The 19,953-nt window shown below is 38.3% G+C and overlaps 1 protein-coding gene and 1 pseudogene across 6 annotated transcripts in view; one reads left to right on the top strand and one right to left on the bottom strand.

Moving 5' to 3' along the window:
- The window catches only part of FMN2 (formin 2), a 371,091-nt gene that overhangs the window by 302,872 nt on the left and 48,266 nt on the right, over nucleotides 1–19,953 (bottom strand). The gene's annotated exons all lie outside the window — the stretch shown is intronic.
- LOC118613468 lies at nucleotides 12,592–12,710 on the top strand (annotated as a pseudogene).

Below are 19,953 nucleotides of genomic sequence, written 5' to 3' on the forward strand. Positions count from 1 at the left end.
TTGTAAAAACGATTGTAATAAGTAGAGGGATGGGAAATAAGGGGACCAATCCAGGAAAGAGGCATAAAGTAGATGGTGGTGACTCCCCCAGGCCTAAGGGGCAGTCCCTCTGAAGAGCTGACTGGACACAGGTAAGAGGTCACAGTGCCATCAGTGCAGGTGGGAGCCGAGGTTTTGTCCTTGAAAGAAAGGGAGACTATTAATGCCACTCCTAGTAAGACCACTTGACATTTAGCGATGGAATCTGATTTCAGATGTGTTGATTCTAACATACTGGGTTGTCGCAGGCAGATAAATGGCACAATTAGAGCTTGCAAATGCGAGTTGGGAACTTGCATAAGTCAGTAACATATACAAATGTATGTGTAAAGTCAAAGAGGAAGGGAGGAGGTGTGGAAGAGAATTCTAAGGGCTTTACTCTTAGAGACATCTATTTTAGCAGCAAGAAGAAAAAAGGCAAAAAAAAAAACAGTGCTTTGCAGTAGGCCAATGAAGAAGGATTTTTAGAACTTATTGACAAATTTGCCTCAACTTCTACTACATAAAGAAAGATGAATTCTCGAAACTAAGATAAACAGACACCTTTTCAGAAAAACCTTCAATACATCGATGGGGCTGGAAATTGAATAATAAAGGACAAAAAGAGTGGTAGAAAAGTAGAAGCAACTTTTTCAGAACTTTTGCAAGATGAGCAATCCATATGAGAGGAAACTGAGGAAGATCACATAAAACTGCAAACTTTCCAGTGAAATTAGAGTCCCAGCTCAGAGTAAGTGGACTGGATGACTGCATTTGAAACTGAAAAGGGCTGACAACAAGCAGTGATGGCAAGAAATGAAGAGTCTGTCAAGCAGTAAAGAGTAATAAGCAGGCAGCTCACACTGGGCCTCTTAAAAGTTTAGTGGACTTTATGACCACTGTTTTGTGGCTTACTCCTATAATTGCTGACAGCTCCAAGTAGGAGAACAGGAGGTAATGAGTATTAAGATAGAAATTCCAGGTCAAAAGGCTGAGAAATGATATGACAATAAGCAAGCCTATCTCTGCACAGATCTGCATAATACAGAAACCAAGGTTCCAGAAACAGAATTTTCTTTTTTATTTTTTTTTGAGTATTTATTCCTCGTTTATTTATTTTATTTATTTTTCAAATTAAATTTATTGGGGTAACACTGGTTAATACAATTATAAAATATTCAGGTATACATTATCATTTGACACCTGTATATCCTATTGTGTGTTTACCACCCAAAGTCCAGGTTCCTTCAGCTACCATATATTTGATCCCCTTTACCCATTTCACCCTCCCCCTACCCCACTATATGTGACCCCTTTACCTTGTCTACCTCTCCCCTTTTCCCCAACCCTTGACCCTTTGGCAACCACAATTATATAGTTCACGTCCATGAGTCTGTTTGTTTCCTATTCATTTGTTGCTTTTAGATTTATAACCCATATATAAGTGATATCATGTGATTCTCAACTTTTTATATCTGGCTTATTTCATTTAGTATGATTATTTCAAGGTCCATCCATATTGTTGCAAATGGCAGTATTTCATCTCTTCTTTTGACTGAGTAATATTTCATTGTATATATGTAACTTAGCTTCTTTACCAATCATCTGTTATAAAAACAAAATTCTTTAAATTGGTATTCATTCATAACTTTAGTTTCTAGGGACATTATCTGGGCCTAACCCTCCAGCATACACCAAAAGTAGACACGAGAAATAGGGCCATTTCGCTGAGGTTTCCAGTAATACGGGAGCAGGCCCAGGAAGAGGAGAGCCTGGGAGGGAGCTACTCTATGACATTACTGCTGGAACAAACACAGACACACACACACCCCACCTCTACCTACTGGCACTATGAGGTTCGATGATCCAAAGGAAAGAAAAAAAGAGCAGATTTCAAAAAAACGATGGCCTGATTAAAGAAAACCAATTTTAAGTTAATAGGAGTAAAAGAAATTTTTTTCGATGGGGGGAGCTCATTTATTAAAATGAGTTCACAGAGTTCTGGTCAAGATGGTGGAGTAGGTAAATGCTGTGCTTGCCTCCTCTCATGACCACACCAAAATTATGAGTAAACTACAAGAATCATCATTGAAAATTGCCTCAAGTCTAGCTGAACAGATGTCATACAACTAAGGACACACAGAAGAAGCCATGTCGAGACTGGTAGGAGAAGCGGAGACGCAAATCATGCTGGTCCCACACCTACATGTGGAAAATAAAAATTGGAAGGGATATCTCAGCTGCAAAGATACCCCAAGGAGAAAGGGGTCTGAGCCCCACACTAGACTCCCCAGCCCAGCGTTCCAGTGCCAGAAAGAAAAGTCCACATGACGCTGGCTGTGAAAATGAATGGAGATTTTGGCTGAGTGAACTGGCTGTAGTCCCAGGTGTTCCTCTTAAAGGGCGGGCGCGTGAACTTCTGATGGATTCACTCGCTCTGAGCTCCAGCACTGGGGCAACAGCCTGAAAGGCTCCAGGTACACATGGGGAGGAACTAAATTGTCTGGCTTCAGGGCAAGGGCTGAAAGCACGGCTTTCTCCCACACATAAGTGGTAGCAGAAGCCATTGTTCCTTTGTTAAGCCCTACTTCTACCCAGCCTGCAGTCTCAGGGGTGGGTGGCATCATATCAACCTGGATAACACCATTCGCTCCACCCTGGCAATTCTCTGAGACCTCATCTCATCTAAATTGAGGGCCCAGTCAAGCCACCTCCAGTGGCTCTTCCATACAATAACCTGATTTTAGCTCATGCAACAGACTTTTCCAAGAATTTCTCAAAGGTTCATAAATACCGAACAAATAGCATCTGGTCTCAGCATGCTCTATACCTCTTGAGAAGCAGCCCCAAGCCTGGCCCTAGCGGCAGCTGGTTTCAGTTCAGAACTTAGCCTCGCCCAGGCACTTCCAAGCCCAGCACAAGTGGAAAACATCTGCAGATCACTTCATAGCTCAAACTAAGTGATCCCAGGAATGGCACTGGCAGTGGCTGATCTCAGCTGACAGAAGAGACACTCCCAAGAGGATCCAAAAACAACACACCTGGTGGCCAGCTTCGGACCAGACAAGAGCACCCAATCACCTCCACAAATGACACACCCAAAAGGCAGACAGAGCAGACACCAAAGCCCTGCTATAGTGAATCCTGTTTTATAGGGTGATTCCCTGCACAATAGCTACTCCACTGTAATCATGGTTAGTCCTCACAACCAATCAGCTTGAGGGTCAATTCCTCCCACTGACATGCAAACAGTAACCATGGCTCAAATACACAGGGCACAGAACACATACAAGAGACACACCTGGAGCACCCAGCTCAGGTGACAGGGAGACTGAACCACGGGACCCCACAGAACACCTACTCCATAAGACCACTCTACAAAGTCCAAGAGACATAGCAGCCCTACCTAATACATAGAAACAAACACAGGGAGGCAGCCAAAATGGAGAGAAAGAAACATGTCCCAAATGAAAGAACAGAAGAAAGCTCCAGAAAAACAACTAAACAAAATAGATACTGCAACCTGCCAGATGCAGAGTTCAAAACACTTGTTCTAAAGATAGTCAATGAACTTAAGAGAAGAGTATATGAACTCAGTGAGAACTTTAGCAAGGGGATGAAAAACGAAAGCAAAAATAGAAAACGAAGCAAAGCACAGTCAGAAATGAAGACTACAATAACTGAAATGAAGACTTCCTTAGGAGGAATTAACAGAAGATTAAATGAAGCTGAGGATCAAATCAGTGGTTTAGAATTTAAGGTAGCAGAAAACTCTCAATCAGAATGCAACAACAACAACAACAAGGAAATTTTAAGGGGCTTCTGGGACAGCACCAAGCATAACAATATTTGCATCATAGGAGCACCAGAAGAAGAGAGCAAGGAATGAAAACTTATTCGAAGAAATAATGACAGAAAACTTCTGTAACCTGGCTAAGAAAATAGACATACAAGCCCAGGAAGGGCAGCAATCAAAAATAGGATGAACCCCAAGAGGCCCACACCAAAACACACATAATTAAAATGGCAAAGGTTAAAGAAAAAAAGAGAATCTTAAAAGTAGTTTTGAGGGAGCTCTCATAAGTCTATCACCTGATTTCTCAACAGAAACTTTGAAGGCCAGAAGGAATTGGTAGAAAAAAATTCAAAGTGATGAAAAGCCAGGACCTACAACCAAGATTACTCTACCCAGCGAGGCTATCATTTAGAATCAAAGGACAAAAAAAGAGATTCCCAGACAATAAAAAGCTAAAGGAGTTTATCACCACCAAACCAGTGCTACAAGAAATGTTAAAGAAACTTCTTTAAGAAAAACAAAATCAAAGATGTGAATGATAACATGGCAATAACTACATATCTTATCAACAATCACTTTAAACATAAATGGAGTAAATGCTTCAATAAAAAGACATAGGGTGGCCAAATAAGTAAGAAAACGTTAATATGCTGCCTACAAAGATTCACTTTAGATCAAAAGACACATGCAGACTGAAAGTAAGGGAATGGACAAAGACATCTTAGGAAAATGAAAATGGAAAAATAAAAAGCTGGGGTAGCCATACTTACACGAGGCAAAACGGATTTAAAACAAAGGCTGTAACAAGAGAAAAGATGGTCCCAGTAAACCCACTTCTAGGTATGTATCCAAAGAAACCCAAAACACTACATTCAAGGGACATGTTCGTCCATATGTGCATTGCATCATTATTTACAGTAGCCAAGATATGGAGACAACCTGGGTGAAAAGATAGTATGTATGTACACACACACACACACACACATACACACAAATATATATACACACACACACACATATATGTATATATATGTATTCACATACACACACACACGCACACAATGGAATGTTACTTGGCCATAAAAAAGAAAAATATCTTGCCATCTACAACAACATGGATGGACCTAGAGGGTATTGTGCTGATTGTAGTAAGTCAAACAGTGGAAGAAAAATGCCATATGATTTCACTTACATGTGGAATCTAAAGAATAAAATCAGCAAACAAAACAGAAACAAACTCATAGATACAGAGAACATGTTAATGGTTGCCAGATAGGAGAAGTTTTGGGGGATGGCGGGAGAAAAGGACAGGATTAAGTACAAATTGATAGTTACAAAACAGTCATGGGGACGTAAAGTATAGCCAAAGGAATATAGTCAATAAATATTGTAGTAACTATGTATGGTGTCAGATGAGTACTAGATTTATCAGGGTGAGCACTTCGTAAGTGATATAAATGTCTAACCACTACGTTATATACCTAAAACTAATATAATATTGTATGTCAACTATAATTGAACAATTATTACATATAGATATGTAGATATACAGATATTGATATATATACTGATATGAGGGCTCCACTCAGACCAAGTGAATTTCTGAGGATGGAGACAAGAATTCTAAATTTAGGTGATTTGATGTACACTGTGAATTGACTAGCCCGGCACTGGACTGTGAGTGAGCCCCTGTAGGGCAAGAACCATCTTTTTCCTCACTGCTGATTATACCCAGTAGCCAGCACAGTGCAAGGTCTGTAGTATTCGAAATTATCAATTTTATTGAGTAAAACATACCAAAGCTAGATAGATGGTAGATGATGATGATGATGATGATGATGATGATGATGATAGACTGATAGATAGGTAGGTAGGTAGGTAGGTAGGTAGGTAGATAGATAGATAGATAGATAGATAGATAGATAGACAGATAAATGATAGATAGATAGATAGATAGATAGATAGACAGACAGACAGACAGATAGATAGAAGCTTATAGTACCAATAGGGCCCTGAAGAAGGGCACACAGGTTCTGATTGGGCCAAGCAGAGAAAGAGGATCAAACTGAATTAGATGGAGGGGATAGTGCTGTGTTACCTGTAAATGTCAGAACCACGGGAATAACCCACCATGAGAAGGAAGAAGAAAGTGGTATGGACAGCAGGGGTTAATTCGGATCAGTGTCACTTATTCAAAAGTCCATTGGTCCCCCTGCTGGAACTACACAACTACGCTCAGTGAATAGATTTACATTCATTAGCAATCCACTCTTAAAATTAGATACCAACAAATCTCAAGCTGAGGGGAAGAATATCTAAATGCCTATAACGAAACTTTCTTCATCAGCTCAATGCTGCATTTGTGATTTTGTACATCTCCCCTCCCTCAGAATCCAGCCATCACACACTTTCTCAAAGGTGTTTGTTAGTTGAAGGTGAGGTTTGATCATCTGCTCCAGAAAAACACATACCAAGCAGAAGTAGAGAATATATTAAAGTGGCCTGTTGACTCTCTTATCACAGAAAGAAAAGCTAAAATAAAGGCTCAGCCTTAACCTTTTTCACCAACCACGAACTAGAAGAGAATTAAAGATCTGCAATGTACTCTGCTACTACAGATGAGAGTGTGTGGACAGTGTTTAGAAGGGAAATTAATTCATGGAGCCATGATGGCTCCAACTATTATCACCATCGTTTTAAGCCAAGGCCTACCTTAACAAACAGTGCTTTGATCTACAGAGCTCAAATATAACTAACCAAATAAAGTAGCAACTTTGAACAAGCCATTTATAAAGACCAAGTACTTAAACTAAAGTAACAATTGGGACTTCGGAACCAACAAATTCCATCCTATCCATGTATAGTCCCATAGGAGAGATAGTTTATTGGCTTAATCTTATTTCTACTACATATTACTAATTTTCTGAAGCTACTGACAAAGGAAAAGCTCCTGTTAGTCCATTTGCCTTTGCCTTTGACCATACTTGTGAAATGCTACCACCTTTGTATTCATAGCCTGTAATCATTACTCTAAAACAGACTCAGAGACTTCTGCATAATAGGTTCAGTGGTTAGGAGCAGGCATTTTTCAGACTTCAGCAGTAGATGGGAACCATTTCTCTGCTAATGACAATGTCCAGGCTCCCTCTCTCTAAAGTAGACAATACTTCCAGGGGGCTCATAAGAATCAAATGGTATGTAAAATCCTCGGCAAAGTAAATATTCAAAAACTGTCTGACTATTGTTATTAAAAAGGTTATTAGTGATCACTCAGTTGGACTTTTTACCAGTGAGGTTAATTAGTAACAAGTTTGAAAACAAAATCAATTCTCAAATACCTAGCTCAGTACTCTTTAGCTGGATTTTAGTCTCAAATTATTATTAAATGTCAGTGTGACCTTAATTAAAGCCATACTCCAACAACGTTCTGAGTGAGATGTGTCTTAATTGTGCTTCACTTAACTGGTCTTACTTTGTGAAAACTTTCTTCGTGCTTACAGGTATTGCTTCCTGTTCATAGCTAAGGTGACCATAGGATAAGCTGATGACTTATTTAATCAGTAGTCATTTTACTACTGGATACAAAAGAGACTGTTTTTCATTAACATTGTGTGACTATGTCTGATAGATGGTTGACCTCAAATTTGCACTTGTAGCCTATCATATCATAAGCATCCATAATCTTTATAATCTTGATATTCGCTCCTTTACAACATTTTTGCACAAATCTTTTAAAGAATATTTTAATAAGAGTTAATCCTTTAGCTAAGGAGATAACTGTTGAGCAAATTCAACTTAGCGAAAATTCTGTTTTATCTAAAAAGGAAGTTGTGTTCCTCTAACCTAAAAGTCAACTTAAGATAGTTATTGAGAGCTTTCACTAAGTGCTGCATCAAAAACATACAAAAAAATCCTTTAACTTTGTCAACATCAGCATTTAAAACATGTGATTATTTTCTCCAAAATGACTGTTAACCTTAACTATATCCATATTTGTTTTCATCTGTACTTGAAGAGACCACAAATGCTATTTTCTTGAGCAATGTATAGAGCTTCCATTCTTCTTCAATTTTAAAGACTTACTAAAGTTTTCTTTAATTTTATAAACCAAAACTATTAATTTTGGAGTGCTGAAATTTTAAAAGGTCTTACAGACACACTCTGTAAACTTAGAAATTAATACTATTCTGAGAATTTTCTTTCCATAATTTGAAGCAACCAGCAGAGGGCAGAGCAAAATATTTCATTCTTGGATCCCTGTGCATGAACAGGAAGGAATTTCAAAAAGAGGCTGAGTTCTATTTTTTACTGAAATTTAACACCACAGTTGCTATATTTAATGTATGCTGAGCTTAGAGACATGCCCAGAAGAAATGTCAACCTAATATTCTCTTTGGCAAAAACAGGAGTATAAAAATGAACATTGTGATAGAATAAAGAACTGTAGTAGAACTGCTTGGGATTAATAGAATAAATAAATAGAATGATATAATAATAACAGTTCCTTGCTCAGTTTATGCAAACACATGGTGTACAATTTAAAAACTTACAAATAAAATTGGAAATACTTGGTATGTGTAATAAGATGTAAAAATATCTGTAAAAAATGAACTTATAAAAATAATTTTATCTATATCTATATATACATTCCATAAGAACGTCTTAACCTAGAACATATAACCTATAGACAGATTATTCAAAAGGTTTTAAAATTTTTGTATAGGATTGTTTGAAACTGATTTTATTCTGTCTTAATATTCTATAACTTCAATGTTCCACAACTCCTTATACTTTCAATTATATTTCCAAAGAACATGCTTAAAGAACATATATAAAGAAAGAAGCAAAAGAAAAAAAAAAAAGTTCCTTGGGACAGGCCTGGTCTCACAGCAAATATATAAGATTAAATTTAATATACGTTTTTTAAAGACAGGGTTTTAAAATTTAGTTACAATTCCACCTCTGAATATCTGCATTTCATATCTCAAGCTGTTGTTGTTGTTGTTTTCCAAATAAGAACAATAAATGAGTCAAATAGAGAAAATTCCTATAAGAAATTAAAGGTAACATTAGTTTCACTGAAGATTCTGTTAACTACCTGGAGACCAATTCAATCTCCCTCAATCTCTCTCAATCAATCAATCAATCAATCAATCAATGTCTCTGTCTCTGTCTCTCTCTCCCTCAATACCTCTCTTCCTGTCTTCCTCCCCTACACCATCCTCTCTCAGCTTAGCAGTTTACCAATTTACATACAAAAAGTGAACCAAAGCCTTAATGAGCAATCCAGGGAAAATGTTCCATCATTAACCTAAGATCTAGCACAGCACTTCTCATCAGCAGAGCTAAAACTCTTGAGAATTCAAAGAAAGGACTTCCCTGGAGTTGAAGTTAAAAGGCCAAGAGCAGCTTCCGCATTTAAGCCATGACTAATATTCAGAGAACACATTTTCTAGACCAAGGCTTTCCCAAACCCGGCCGTTGAAAAACCCCTATATCCAGAATCCTACCTCAGACCTAGTCAACCAGACTTTCCAGAAATGGAGACCAAGAATTAGTCAGCGTTTTAGAAGGCTCACCTCAAAGGAAAATAATGCAGAGGATGAAGCTACAGATTTAGCAGAGAGGTAGCTAACAGAGGGCCTGGTAGGCTATGAATAAAAGCTTCGGTATTACACAGTATCTCCAGCACATGTGACATGATCAGCCCTTTGTGGAGAAGGAAATGGAAGGGGAAAGAATGGAACTACAAGACTACTTAGGAGACAAGTGAATTAGCCCAGGCACAAGATGAAGGTGGATTACACCAGAATGAAGGCAATGGAAAAGAAAACAGGGCCAAAGTTTCTACATACACCTTTGAATTAATAGAATTTAACAAGAGATTGGCTGTTTTGAATCAATGGCTATTTCAATAGATTAGCTGTGGAAGATGAAGAAAAGGCACAAGATAATGGAGTCAGCTTTCTTGGGTTTGAGTTCCATCTCTGCTGCTTACAAAACTATGACTGGGCAAGTTACCCTAGTCTCAGTTTCACATCACAAAATAGAAATAGGATTAAGTAATTTAAATTAAATTAATCAATTGAAGTGATATGCTTATTGGCATAGCATGCACTGACTGCTATTGTTTTATTTGTTGTTATTGTTAATTATGTTGCTGTAGAAAGATAATCTACCTAGACTTACATCTTTTTAAAAGGGAAAGAAAAGCTCCCTGATGCTGTGTATGGGGACCCAAGGCCACTTTCACTTTCCTGTAAATGTTGCTGAAGAATGTTTGTTTGTTTGTTTGTTTGTTTTTAAGAAAAACAGAATGAGAAATGTTTAAGGAAGGAAATAATTTGGTTCTGTTATGATGATCCTCAGAGCCACAAACCATCTAGTGTGGCATAAAGAAACAAGAAATAAGTTCCAATTTCCTGACTGTCTCCACCTAGACTGGGAGACACCAGAGACACCCATGTGGATTCACTGATCTGAATTAACCACAGGATCTAATCATTGTCTTCCATTTTCCTTACACTGAGGAAACTATCACCCATCATTAGGTCTTCATTGCCTATTAGCAAAATGAAATTCCTACTCTGTCAAAATACCATTTTAAAGGATGCACTCTATAGCAGCTACAAAAGAAATGGCACGATATTGCTATCAGATTGATGTCTGCTAATTCATGGGCAAGTTCTTAAATAGCAAATCAACACAGCTATATTGAGAGTAAATTTTTTATTAGATAGCAAACTAGATGTTATATTTGTAAGTATCTTCTTTTAATTACTTGAAAAGCAGCAGACCTAGGCCACTGCCTTTGTTTCACAATTTTCACCTGGGAAGGAGAGTAATCAGAAGCACCAACAGCTGGCACCTCAAAGAGCTTCTGCTGCTTCCTGAATAATCTCAGAATCAATCTTCTGTGAGTGGCCTCAACTGGTAAGGTACTGTGTCAAGCTGCTAGCTATATTCTGCCTTCCGGTCAAGATGGTGGAGTAGGTAAATGCTGTGCTAACTCCTCTCACAACCACATCAAAACTACAACTAAACCACACAGAACGGCCATAATTGGGAGTCACCTGAACTTTAGCTAACCAGAAGTCCTACAACAGGAGATACACAGAAAAGGCAACCACAAAATGGGTAGGAGGGGCGGAGACTCAAAATGGACTAGTCCCACACCGGTGTGTATTGGCTAAGCATCAGGAGAAATACCTGGGGTACAGAGGTCCCCCCAGAAGTGCAAGGGGTCCCAGCCCCACATCAGGCTCCCCAGCTCAGAATTCATGTGCCAGGAAGAGAAGTTTCCACAATTTCTGGCTGTGAAAACCAGTGAAGATTGTGGCTGAGTGAGGCTGGAGTTCCAGGCGTTCCTCTTAAAGGGCTCGTGCATGGACTTACTCCTGACAGACTCGCACGTTCTGAGCTCCAGTTCGAGCTAGAGCAGCCACTCTAAAGGAACCAGAGATTCACAGGGGGGAACTGATTGCCTGGCCTTCGGGGCCAGAGCTGGAGGGGCAGCTTTCTCCCAGACAGAAGAGCTGGCAGAGGGTGTTATTCCTTTGTTGAGCCCTCCCCACTGCCAGTCAGGCACTATATCTGAGTCTCTATCAAAGTGGCTCACACTGGTCACTCTACCCTGGTGATTCCCTAGAATGCCCCCACCCCCAAACTTGCTGCCCACCCAAGCCACTTCCAGTGGCTTTTCATGCAAAAGGTCTGTCTTGGTTCATGCTGTGGACTTTCCTAAAATCTCTCAAAGGTTCAAAAAACCTAAATAAGCAACATCTAGTCTGGGGTGCAACGTGCCTTTTGCTGAACAGCCCCAAGCCCAGCAGTGGCTGCAACTAGACTCGGTTTGCAGCTTGGCTTCTCGAGGCTCTTCCAAGCCCAGTGTGGGTGGCAGCCATCTGAACTGTTTGGTGGCTCATGCCAGACAACCCTGGGTAGGGCACAGGCTGCAGATGAATTTGGCTTTTGCCAGGGTCCCACCCAGTAGGCCCCAGACTGCATGCCCAGTAGCCAGCTTCAGTCTGAGCTGAAGCATCACCTAGGTTCACACCTGAGAATGACACACCAAAAGGGCAAACAAGGCAGGCACCTGAGCCGGACTAAAGTGAATCCTGCTTTGTAGGGTCAGCCTCTGCACAACACAACCTCCACTGGCCATGGCCAGTCCTCATAACCAATCAGCCCGAGGGTCAATCCCTCCCACTGATTAGCAAACAACCACCAAGGCTCAACTACAACAGAAGAGCACACACAACCCATACAAGGGACACACCTGGAGCACCTGGCTCAAGTGACCAGGAAAGACTGTGCCTCTGGGCCCCATAGCGCACTTACTACATAAAGCCACTCTACTAAGATCAGGAGACATACCAGCTCTACCTAATACATAGAAACAAACAAAGGCTGAGAGACAAAGAAATTTGTCCCAAATGAAAGAACAAAAAAAAGCTCTAGAAAAGGAACTAAACAAAATGGAGACAAGCAAGCTACCAGATGCAGAGTTCAAAACACTCGTTATAAGGATGCTCAATGAACTGAGGGGAAGAGTATACTAACTCAACGAGAACTTTAACAAGGAGATAAAAAACATAAATTGGAGATAGAAGACATAAAAAAGATCCAGTCAGAAATGAAGACTACAATAACTGAAATGAAGAATACCTTAGGAGGATCAACAGTAGATTAGATGAAGCCAGGGATCGAATTAATGATTTAGAATTTAAGGTATGAGAAAACTCCCAATCAAAATAGCAACAAGAAAAAAGAATTCTGTCTATTGCTATGCTGCCCTGAACAAGCCTGATCTCGTCTGATCCTGGAACCTAAGTAGGGTTGGGTCTGGTTAGTACTTGGATGGGAGACTACCTAGGAAGACCAGATGCTGTAGGCGTAAAAAATAAAAAATAAAAATAATAACGGATTATAAGATGACAAGGTCCTTGCAATCCGTGAGGTCAACCAAGGGTTGCCTCGCCTAAAGGGAAAAAAAAAATCCCCCCTCCTAAAAAAAATGGGGATGGTTTAAGGGGCCTCTGGAACAACATTGAGCATACCAACATTTACACCACAGGGATACCAGAAGAAGAGAGAGAGCAAGAAATTGAAAAGCTATTTTAAAATAATGACAGAAAATTTCCCTCACCTGACAAAGAAAATAGACATACCAGCCCAGGAAGTGTAGAGAGTCCTAAACAAGATGAACCCAAAGATGCCCACACCAAGACACATCATGATTAAAATGCGAAAGGTTAAAGACAAAGAATCTTAAAAGCAGTTAGTTACCTACCAGGAAGCTTATTTCTCGACAGAAACTGCAAGGCAGAGGGAATGACATGAAATATCCAAAGTTATGAAAACCCAGGAATCTACAACCAAGATTACTCTACCCAGCAAAGCTATCATTTAGAATCAAAAGACAGAAAAGGAGCTTCCCAGACAAGAAAAAGCTAGAGAAATTCATCACCGCCTAACAAGTATTATAGGAAATGTTGAAAAGACTTAAGAAGAAAAAAAGATTTAAAAAATCTGAATAATATTATAGCAGTAACTACATATCCAACAATTACTGTAAATGTAATATAGAAATGTTCCAGTCAAAATACAGGTGGCTGAATGGATAAGAAAACAAGACCCTTACATATGCTGCCTACAAGAAACTCACTTCAGATTGAAAAACACACATACTCAAAAGGATGGAAAAAAATGTTTCATGAAAATGGAAACAAACAAACAAGCTGGGGTAGCAATACTTATACCAGACCAAATAGACTTTAAAACAAAGGCTATAACAAAAGACTAAGACGGACCCAGTTGTCTCACTTCTGGGTATTTACCTGAAGAAACCCAAAGCACTACTTTGAAGGGACATAAGAATCCATCTATTCATTGCAGCATTATTTGTAACAGTCATGGTATGAAAGCAACCCGGGTGTCCATCAGTGAATGAATGTATAAAGAAGAGGTAGTAATATGTACAATAAAATATTACTGAACCATAAAAAAGAATGAAATCTTACCATCTGCAACATGGATGGACCTAGAGGGTACTATGCTGAGGAATGAGTCAGACAGAGAAAGACAAATGTCATATGATTTCGCTTAAATATGGAATCTAAGGAACAAAATAAACAAAACAGAAACGAACTCATAGATACAGATGACATTTTGATGGTTGCCAGATGGGAAGGGGTTTGGGGTAGCTGAAAAAGGGGAAGGGATTAAGAAGTACAAATTGATAGTACCAAAATGGTTATGGAGATTAAGGTACAGCAAAAGGAATATAGCCAATAATATTGTAATAATTATGTATGGTGTCAGATGGGTACCAGAATTTATCACTGTTTTATACCTGAAACTAATAAATTATCATATGCCAAACATAATTAAAAATTAAAAACTAAAAAAAAAGAGAGAGAGAGAACAGTTGCAGCATTGTAGGTACATAACACAAGATTTCTACCTTGAACCTAGCTTGACTTTTGAGGTTTTGGTTGCATTTTTTATGTAACACTGAAAAGAAATGCTTTTTTCCACATGTTGTGATCATAGGAGCATAGATTTTTCTCCATTTTTTTCAGAAGTCCTCTTCCCTATCAGCCTTCAATAAATACATACACGATATACAATCAATATTTACTATAATATAAGGCAATTTTCAGATTCAAAATAATTCCATCATAACAGTCTCTAAACTCAGAATTATATTTTGACACTGCTTTAAGATCATTTTTGCAAGGATACCCTATTGTTCTGCCATTAATAGAGTCAGTAGGACCTCTACTATGACCCAACTGGTCCCTTGAGAACCTAAGCATGAGAAAACAGCAATGATAACTCAGCCACCTTCCTCTTACTTACAGGAAACTAATGCATTTCTGATCTGCTCCCAAGGTCAACCCCTTCAGTCTCTAATCAAAATGGCTCTCGTCCTAGGCAGCTGCTCTCAAAGGAACTAGTGACACTAGGTTTTCCACAGGAAGGATCATGGGAAATGTGTCTTTTTAAAGTCTTCATCTCACCACAGTATTTAAAGTATATTTTCTGGTCCCAATTTGTTATGCATATTTCTCAGGGTACTAAAACTAAGTGCCACTCCCTTAACTTGTCATCTATCTTGGAGTCCCTAGGATTTTTTGATCTCCAACTTCTTTTTCAATGTCCCTACACATATCCAAGATTCTTTATAACATTCTTTAATTACACAATAATTAAAGAAATGGACGTTACCCAACTTCATTTAATGACTGCACAGGGACCATGAACCACAAAGAAGATGCTGAAAGCTCGAATGTATTTCAAGCAGAAGAAGGCGCTCCTCTAACGAAGATGACATAGCATGGAGAAAAGCCAAGTGATCTGAATGTCAGGAGACTACAATACTGGCTCTGCCAAAACCATTTCAACCACAGACAAGTCACTTCGTCATTCTGATTCTCAGTGACCTCCTTGTCCACTTAAGAGAATTGGCCTAAATTAAATCATCATTAAGGTCTTCTCCAGTTTTGATATTTTATTGTTCTATTGAAAACCAAAATCAATCAGGTGTGTACAACACACAGACATATGGCTTGAAATAGTTAACACAGGAACTGAAAAACCATAACAGAGTGTGAGACGTCCCCAGATCTCTCCCCTTGAAACAACCATAAGGTGAATATCTAAAACTCAATAAAAAAAACACCCAACCTCCCTGTAGGAGTAGGGGGAGAGTGAAGGCATGGCAACTTCCCTGAACAACCCTGCCTGAAAGTGCCAGAACTTCTAGCAGCCGGCAGCAGGGCCCAGTCATCAGAGTAGAAAACAGAGAAGTGGGGCAGGACCGCAGAGAGATAACAGCTCATTATTACCAGCCTGGGTTGCAGAACCGAGGCTGAGCCACAGCCTCCAACCCTCAACCCAGAGGGACTCTCTCTGCATACCCTCCGAGACCCATCAATGCAGAGCCCCAGAGGAATCTGAGCAAATACTGCCCAGACTGAAACTGCCTCTCACAGCTTCTGGAGCTCCCTGCAGGAGGAGGGGGAGGGTAGAAGAAACAGCAAGTTCCCTGAACAGTTGTGAGCCTCCTGTGGCCCACTGTCCCCAGGTCCCAATCATCATGGCAAAAAGCAGAGAGAGAGATGAGCAGAGAAACAACAGTTGATTTTTACCGACTGTGGTTTCAAAACCATGGCTGAGCCACAGTCCCCAATCCTCAAACTAAAGGGCCCTTCTCCCCATACCCTCCAAGACAAAACACCGCAGAGTTCCAGGGAATCTGAGCAAACGCTACTGAAACTGTTGCTAACACTGACAGGGACTGAAACTGAGGGTAGCAAACGGGATTAAATATCTATCGGAAAATAAAAATGCATTTTTAAAGCTTTATACAAATCAGGGGACCAAGAGGCTAGATGCCACCTATTGGAAACCAAAAGAAAAGTGCCTTCTTTGCAGCAGGCTAAAGAGAGACATTTATATAATAAATCTTTCTGGAAAAAAAAGCTGAATACATTTTCATTAATGCCCAGGCGGATAAATAGCCCATTAAATACCATAAACAACCAAGGTGACAAGGCATCTCAGAAAAAAAGAAAAAAAAAATCTCCAAGATATAAGCTTACAGACATAGAAATATGTGACTTAAATGACAGAGAATTCAGGATGGTACTTCTGAAAAAAACTCAATGAGATCCAAAATAGCTCAAATCAACAATTTCAAGAATTGAAAAAACAACCACATAAGCAGAACAAAGAGACTGAAATCCTCAAGAAGAACCAAATAGAACTTTTAGAGATGAAGAACACAGTGCAAAAGTTGAAAAATGAAATAGCAAACTTGGGGAACAGAGTCAACCAAATGGAGGAAAGGATTAGTGATATCAAAGGCAGAAATCTAGAAATAAATCAGAAGGAAGAAGAGAGAAACTGAAGAATAAAAAATAATGAAAGAGAAATACAAGAACTAGCTGATACCATCAGGAGACGAAACATAAGAATAATGGGCATTATCAAAGGCAAGGAAAAGGAACAGAAATTAGAGAGCATTTTCAAATAGTTGACAAGAATTTCCCAAATCTAAGGAATGAGCTGGACCTTGGAATTCAAGAAGTCAACAGAATACCTAATTATCTCAACCTAAAAAGGCCTTCACCAAGACACAATGTATTAAAATTATCAAAAATCAATGACAAAGAATTCTCAAAGCAGCCAGGGAGAAAAAAATGGTAACTTATAAAGGCAAACCCATTAGATTATCCTTGGACTTCTCAGTGCAAACCTTACAAGTCAGAAAGGAATGGAATCAAACATTTAAGCTACTAAGAGTGAAAGGAACTACCAGCCTAGAATGATGTATCCAGCTAAGCTCTCCTTTAGATATGAAGAAGAAATTAAGAGTTTTGCAGACATACAAAAATTGAGGGAATTCTACGAGGTCTGCACTACAAGAAATACTGAAAGGCATCAGTTCACCTAAAACAAAATGACAAAAATAATACATAATTAGACGTAAAGTGACTATCAGGCAAATAGACGAAGAAGAGTTCAACCTTTACTAAGAACAGGACATTATAAGTTTAAATATTAATAAAAGAATTGTTATAACAAGGTAGTAATGAACGTTCAGCATACATAGGAACAAACTGAGATAACAATGACTGAAAAAGGGGAGGATTCAAAGATCCAAATCCACAAAGGGGAATGGAGACAAGACACAGGCAGAAGAAAATAGATGACTGTATATATCCCTTTCCTTTACATATTCATAATGATAACTACAGCCAAAGATTCTGAACCAAAGTATATAATGTAAAACTAGAAGTACCGGATGGAAAAACCACAAAACCCAACCAAAATAAAGAAAACAGAAGCACAAGGACAAAAAAGCAATGGAAACACAGAGCTACCAGAAAGCAAGATAAAATGGCTATAAGAAGAACTCATTTCAATAATCACTATGAATATAAATGGACTGAAATCACCAATAAAAAGGCTCAGAGTTGCAGAGTGGATCAAAAAACAAAACCCAACTATATGCCACCTCTGAGAGACACATCTCACCTCTAAAGACAAATATAGACTCAAAGTGAAAGGGTGGAAAATGATATTTAAAGCAAATGGCATTCAGAGAAAAGCAGGAGTAGTGGTACTAATATCAGATGAAATAGACTTTGAAATAAAAAAGGTAAAGAAAGATACTGAGGGACACTTCATAATGATAAAGGGAATCATGCACCAAGAAGATATAATACTTATTGATATCTATGCTCCCAATTAGGGAGCCACAAAATATGTAAAGCAATTACTAACAGAACTAAAGGGAGAAACAGACCAAAACACTATCGTAGTAGGGGACCTAAATACTCAAATGTCAGATATGGACAGATCATCCAAACAGAAAATCAATAAGGAGGTAGCATCCTTAAATGAAGCATTAGGCCAACTGGATATAATTGACATTTACGAGCCTTCCATCCCAAAATAGATGTTTATACATTCTTCTCTAGTGCACACAGAACATTCTCAAGAATCGACCACGTACTGGGACACAGAGATAGCCTCAACAAATATAAGATGGTTGAAATCATACCAATCATATTCTCTGATCATAATGCTTTGAAACAAGGAAACAAACGATAATGATAGTACAACATATCAAAACTTTTGAGACACAGCAAAAGCAGTCATAAGAGGAAAGTTCGTATCATTACAGGCCTACCTCCAAAAACAAGAAGAAACCCAAATAAACAACCTAATGCTTCATCTTAAAAAACTAGAAAAGGAAGAACAAATGAAGCCTAATGTCAGCAGAATGAAAGAATTCATCAAAATTAGAGCAGAAATAAATGAAATTGAAATTAAACAAACAAAAAAATGATAGAAAAATAAATGCAACAAAGAGCTGGTTCTTTGAGGTTAATAAAATTGGCAAACCCCTGCCTAGACTCACTAAAGAAAAAAGAGAAAGGACACAAATAAATAAAATCAGAGATGAAAGAGGGGAAATTATGACTGATATTGCAAAAATACAAAGAATCATACAAGAAAACTATATAACACCAAATTTAATAACCTAGAAGAAATGGACTGGTACTTAGATAAATACGACCTTCCTAAACTGAGTCAAGAAGGACTGGAAAATCTAAATAAACTGACCAACAGTATGGAAATTGAAACAATCATCAAAAACCTACCAAAAAGGACCAGATGGTTTCACTAGTGAATTTTACCAAACATTCTAAGAAGATGTAATATCTATTTTTCCCAAACTCTTCCAAAAAATCAAAGAGGAGGCAATACTTTCCAACACATTTTCTGAGGCCAATATTACTATGATACCAAAACCTGGTAAAGATAACACACAAAAAAGGAAACTACAGACCAATATCTCTCATGAACACAGATGCAAAAATCTTAAATGAGATACTAGAGAACTTAATACAGCAACATATTAAAAAGATTACACACCACAATCAAGTAGGCTTTATCCCAGAGGCACATACACAAATCAATTAATGTGATACACCACATAAACAAATTAAAAAATAAGAATCATATGATCATATTAATACATGCAGAAAAAGCCTTTGATAAGGTACAGAATCCATTTATAATCAAAACACTTCACAAAATTAGTATAGAAAGAAAGGACCTTAGCATAATAAAGGCCATATATGAAAAGCCCTCAACTAACATTATACTTAAAGGTGAAAAACTAAAAACCTTTCTTCTAAGATCAGGAACAAGGCAAGGCTGTCCACTATCACCGCTGTTATTCATTATAACATTGGAGGTCCTAGCAAGTGCAATCAAGCAAGAAAAATATATAAAAGACATCCAAATAGGAAATGAAGAAGTCAAACTATCACTATTTGCAGATGGCATGATTCTCTATATAGAAAAGCCTAAAGACTCCACAAGAACACTACTAGAAACAATAAGCAAATACAGTAAAGTCTCTGAATACAAAATCAATGTTCAAAAATCCATAGCTTTCCTATACTCTAATAATGAAGTGTCAGAAAAAGAAGTGGAAAAAATAATTCCTTTTGCAATTGCACTGAAAAAAATAAAATACCTGGAAATAAATCTAATGAAACATGTGAAGTACCTATATAATGAAAACTACAAGACCCTATTAAAAGTAATCGAAG

Source organism: Rousettus aegyptiacus, unplaced genomic scaffold (genome assembly GCF_014176215.1).
Source record: "Rousettus aegyptiacus isolate mRouAeg1 unplaced genomic scaffold, mRouAeg1.p scaffold_m13_p_18, whole genome shotgun sequence".
In the NCBI taxonomy this organism is placed as follows: Eukaryota; Metazoa; Chordata; class Mammalia; order Chiroptera; family Pteropodidae; genus Rousettus; species Rousettus aegyptiacus.